The sequence below is a fragment of the Panthera leo genome, chromosome B3, assembly GCF_018350215.1.
Source record: "Panthera leo isolate Ple1 chromosome B3, P.leo_Ple1_pat1.1, whole genome shotgun sequence".
NCBI lineage: Eukaryota > Metazoa > Chordata > Mammalia > Carnivora > Felidae > Panthera > Panthera leo.
Window position 1 is genome coordinate 23,003,213 of NC_056684.1, and position 6,000 is coordinate 23,009,212.

The 6,000-nt window shown below is 35.7% G+C and overlaps 1 long non-coding RNA gene across 1 annotated transcript in view; it reads left to right on the plus strand.

The window, feature by feature from the left end:
• LOC122221146 overlaps positions 1-5,503 on the plus strand; it is a 96,330-nt gene extending 90,827 nt beyond the window's left edge. The window contains exons 4-5 of the long non-coding RNA XR_006203102.1: positions 4,864-4,925; positions 5,201-5,503. This is a non-coding gene — a long non-coding RNA (uncharacterized LOC122221146). The remainder of the gene's footprint in view (positions 1-4,863; positions 4,926-5,200) is intronic.
• Positions 5,504-6,000: the final 497 nt, after the last annotated feature.

The following is a 6,000-nucleotide window of genomic DNA, read 5'->3' on the forward strand; positions in this document are numbered from 1 at the left end:
AGAGTGTTGTTATAAATGGATGCTGAATTTTGTCAGATGCTTTTTATTTCTCTATTGAGATGACCATATAATTTTTATCCTCTGTTTTGTTGATATGGTATGTCACATTGATTGATTTGTGAATATTTAAGCATCCTTGGATCCCTAGAATAAATGTCACTTAATTGTGGTGAATGATCCTTTTATAATGTATTGTCGAATGTGGTTTGCCAATATTTTACTGAGAAGTTTTGTTTGTATGTTAACCACAGATATTGGCCTGTAGTTTCCTTCCTTCCTTCCTTCCTTCCTTCCTTCCTTCCTTCCTTCCTTCTAGTGTACTCATCTAGTTTTGGTGTCAGGGTACTGCTGGCTTCACAGAACATATTTGGAAGCTTTCCTTCCTCTTCTACTTTTTGGAATAGTTTGAGGATGATAGGTATTAATTCTTGTTTAAAGTTTGGTAGAGTTTGCCTATGAATGCATGTGGCCCTGGACTTTTATTAACTTTTTGATAGTTTTATATTGCTGATTCAATTTCGTTATTAGTAATTGGTATGTCCAAATTTTCTATTTCTTCCTGGATTCAGTTTTTGTTCATATGAGTCCTTTTTCTTTTTTTCTTGATGAGTCTGGCTATGGGTTATCAATATTGTTTATCTTTTCAAAGAACAGCTCTTTGTTTCATTGATTTTTTTCTTTCTTAATTCTTTCATCTCTATGCCATGTATTTCTGCTGTTATCTTTATTATTTCCTTTCTTCTATTTACTTTGGTCTCTATTTGTTCATCTTTTTTTTAGTTCCTTTAGGTGTACAAACTGTGACTCAAGTCTTGACATGACTAATTGTTCCTACTGTCAATTTTCAGAATCACTGCCTGGCAGAGGGGAAGGAATAAAGTGCTCACAACTGGCTGTACAGGAACAACGGGCTTCTTGATGTTTGCTTACTCTTTTTGATGGACTGTAGCATCTTCTTCATGTCTTTGTCTCTTTTACAGTTGGATAGGGTGAACAGGGGTGCCTCTCCATGCTGGAGGGTTTTTCAGGAGCACATCTCCATGCTGTGCTTTACCTGCCCTGATTCATTGAAGGGAAGATGAGGGAAGGTGACTGTTTGCTTTAGATTTAAAGAAAAGTTGCAAAGATTGTACAGAGTTCCCTTATACCACATACCCAGTTTTCCCTATTATTGACATCTTCAGTTAGTAAGTTACCTTTGTCATAAATAATGAACCAATACTGATATGTTATTAATAACTAAAGTATATTCATATTACCTTAGTTTATACCTAATACCTTTTTGTTGTTGTTGTTGTTCCAAGATCCCATCCAGGACACCACATCACAGTTAGTCATCATGTTTCCTAACTCTCCTTTTGGCTGTGATAGATTTTCTGTTGTTTATGCCCTTGACCATTTTGAAGAGTACTGGTCAAGTATTTTGTAAATTTTCCCTCTATCAGAATTTACCTAATGTTTTCCTCATGATTAAATGGGGGTTATGGATAATGTTCCATTTCATCACATCATATCAAGGTCATATGTCATCAGTGTAATTTATCACTGTTGATGTTGACCTTGAAACCTGGTAATGTTTGTCAGATTTCTCCACAGCAGTTACTCTTTTAATCCCCTTTCCATACTGTAATCATTGGAAGGAAATCACTTTGGACAGCCCACACTTGAGTAGGGAGTTATGCTCCTCTCCTTCAGGGTAGATTATCTACATAAATTATTTGGAATTCTTCTGCATGCAATCCTTGTTTCAAACTTCTGATCTCTAAACTCCCTGAGAGATATGAGCTACTCAAGTGTAAACTAATAAAAATCAAGATATTTAACTGGAAATTTCTTTTTTTATTTTTTAAAATATTTCTTTATTGAGAGAAAGAGAAACAGAATCCAAAGCAGATTCCAGGCTCTGAGTTGTCAGCACAGAGTACAACATGGGGCTCGAACCCATGAACAGTGAGATCATGACCTGAGCTGAAGTCAGAAACTTAACCAACTGAGCCACCCATGGGCCCCTAATTTGAAATTTCTTATATAAGCTGGTATCCAGGCTTAACTTTGTTAAAATGTTGTTTTTAAACCCATGAGTGAAGCAAATTGGTAGTAGGTATCTGGGAGAGTGCTTAGAGAGCTAGGGTGTAGCACAGTTCTTTACAAAACTCACACACTAACTGTGGGCATGAGTGGGTTATCCCAAGTACCTTCATGCATAGAAATGGGTAAGGAAGGTTGTGAAAGGGAAGGCATACTGCATATGGGTCTGGGGGAAGGCGACTTTAGAGGTGGTTGTGATGGCCCAGCACAGGATGTGGGAGCCCCAATAAAGTGAGAAAAATATCAAAGGACAGTATCCAGCACAAGATTTTGAATGTGTGAAAGTCCATTCTCCAAGAGTGAAATCCTGTTTTCCAATATCCTTAAAAATGTTCTTACTTAGTGTGTCTGTAATATGTAACCATTCTCCCATGGCAGCTCCATTTTGTTTTCTCTGTGCCTTCTCACCTGTCTCAGAACCCATATCCTGCCAGGCCGCAACACATATATTCCTTCTTCAGGCCCCTCTAGTTCAGATACCCTACGCAGGGCTGCCCCTCACGTAGGGAAAATCACACAGGATTTCTCACCACCTTTTTTTCCCTAATATTACAAAAAAACACAAAAAAAACCTATGTGATTTACAAGCAGATTTGTACAGAGAAAGGTCAGGATGTCTGAAAATTGACCTATCTGTCAAAATGAGTTGCTAAAGCCCTTTTTTTCTGAGATTTTGTTGCTGAAATCATCTCTTAAAAAATGAAGTATATGCACTTTTATTATTTGGATTTCATTATGTTATACTGTAATATCAAAGACCCCTCCCCCAAATTTCATTGAACTTAAAATCCCAAACATTTATATTTTACTCATGTATATATCAATAGTTGTCAATTACAGCTTTCCTTTATGTATCTTCTGGGATCCAAACCAAATAATTCATTACATTTTTATAGTAAAAATAAAGGTAAAAACACATGCTTGGATGGGTGAAGTTTCTGGTTGGATGTGATATTCACCACCTCAACTCACATTCCAAAGACAGTCCTATGTCCAAGCCCAATTTATATGGAACATAGAGTATATCCTTTTTTGCAGGGAAGTGGGGAAGGAACAATTGAGTACAACAATAGAATATACCATAACCCAACCCTTGTTACAAATATTACTTCATTCCCTCAAGTGTATAGAATTCACTCCCTCCTGTAAGTGAAATCTGTGTCATCTAACCATGCCATCATAGCTAAACTTCTGTATCTCATGATAACATTCTAGTCTATATTGTTGTTTTATTATCCAGATTTATATATATATACATATATATACACACATATATATACTTATATATGTGTGTATATATATATATACATATATATATACACACATATATATAAGTATATATATGTGTGTATATATATATACATATATATACACACATATATATAAGCTTTCTTATATATATATACACACACACATATATATTTACATATATATATATATATATATATATGTGTGTGTATATATATATATATATATATGTGTGTGTATATATATACATATATATATAAGCTTTCTGCCCAGCATACAATCAGCATAAAATATCAGAGCAGGGCTATTTCAATAAATACCCTCCTTCTAAAAGGGGAAGATTCAAAGATTGGTGGCGGGGTGGGGGGGGGGACTCAGCTTTCATTGTAAGATTTCTGAAATCCTTCTGGACAAACATTGTGTCCGTACTAGCTAATTGGTAGACAGTTTTCTTTTATTAGGTCCCAGTGTCTACTCTCTTGGAGCAGGATTCCATTCTCTTTGATTCTTGGCTCTACCTTCTGAAAGTAGAGGGTTTTTCATCACTCTCCTTGGCCACATTGGCATAAGGCATTAAACAGTATTTCTTCTTTGGGGACAAGCAGATTATTGGGGGTCCAAAGATCATTTTAAGTCTCAAAGAGCCACAGCATATTTTAATACAGGCTGCTGGCTCTTTGACAGTATAGCTCTCTCTAAACAAATTTAGATTTTATTCTGTAAAATTCCAATGTGACAGTAACCACACCCACAATTCTTTCCAAGACATCCTCCACTTGTGGCTTAAGGTAATCTGAAGTAAATTGATGTAACTTAAATCAATCACGCCTCCAAAAAAGAATCATATTCTTAGTCTCCTTTGTCTCCTGAGACATTTTGTGAAGCTAAATTTGTTGACTGAATTCTCCCTTTAATCAATTCAGAGGTTGTAACAAAGGATATGAGGCCACACCCTTGAGGCCATACTCTTGTTTTGGTCTTTGCTTTAATACTGAGTTTTGATCTTTGTTTCTGTTTTACCTTTCATTGTTTAGAGAGAATAAACAATTCCATATTTCAATTTTGCTATCAAATTCACAGGTTATTTTCTGAAATTTTCTCTTTCACATAATACATTTTACTGTAGCTAATAACAGCTAAGTCATATGATTAGCTTCACATTCCCAATATCTTTGCCTAAACCCATAAGCTTATAACAACTTTTCATACAGAAAAGTTTTAGAAAATGTTTTATCGATAAAAAACATGGCTCACTTCATTTTCTAGGCATCAATAACAACTTTGTAACAGCCTATTGTTTGGATCTGCTAAGAATCTATTAGTTTTTTTTTTTTTTTTCTGGTGGCACCTCATAACTGGTGCCAATTTCTTTGTTCATTAATTTCACTAAGTTAATATATAGTAAGAAAGGACTTCAAAGTCTCTGATGTTCATAATTACAAGCATTATTTTTTTTTTCACAAAAAATAGTGGCTGTGTATTTGATGGGGATCATGTGCAATTCATCACATGTCTTCTTTATTCTAGGATTCAGGTTGAAGGACATGCGATTTGTGTGACAGGAGGAACAAAAGCAACCACAGAAGCGAGTAAGGACTCTTAAGCTTATGCCCGAGCACAGCATTCATAATTTCTGCTCACATTCCAAAAGCAAGTCAAGTGTCTATGCACTTGATGGAGCAACAAAACTCTAATAAAAAAGTGAGAATTAATAATTGGTACCAATAATACAATCTGCTGCCGTATGAGAGGGAGGCAAGAAAGGACCTACTCTTGAGATATCTTTACAGACCCTACATGGCATTATTTGTGTAATAAATAGATTTCTTTGTACCTATGTTCCCCCCCCCCTTTTTTTTCCTAGAGGAAAAGGAGAGAAATGAGACTTGGGGATAAATGAAAAGAAGAAAGGAACATCTCATATTCTTCCTCGCTGAAAATGATGTATCCTAATTGAAGTTTTCTATCTTGTTGCTATGGAGATAGAATGAAATATAGCTCAACATTTACTCACTGTTACCACCTGTTTCCCTGTCGACAAGCACTGTAGTCACTGGGCTTTGAAAGGATTAACCCAATCCCTGATTAAGGTGCCTTTAGTGTACATAAAAATACTCTGATAATCTGCAAATTTTAAAAATTTATGTAATATGGAATTGTATAAAGAATAAGCTAAGGCCTGAGAAAAATAAGAACCATTAGAAAATTATCATAAACAAGAAGGATATGCCTTATAAAGAGTGCTGGTCCCACAGTATAAGCTGTGTCCTATTAGTCTTTCTCCTCATCCCATGTGCTCATTCCTAGAAGCATTTTCTGGCTTTAGGATGGGGCAGCTGCTGAGGACATGCTATATGATTCACACTTTTACAAGCCAAAACATATAATACTAGGGCCAGAGTTTTAAAAAGTGTTTAAAGTGAAGCAATGTTGAGGTCTATTTGTCTATGCATTACCAATAAGAAAAAAGTTTGGAAACAGACACATGAGAGGGCATTTATGGGTAAGGGCAAAGGGAGAGCTTGCGGTTCTGATTGGAGTCCACACAGCATTGTGTCTGCAACATGAACGTTCTTTCTGCCCATAGTCAGTCTTGCCTCTTTCCAGAAAGACAAAGGGAATTGTTTCCAGGAAGATGCTAGCTGATCATTTTTTCTCTAACTT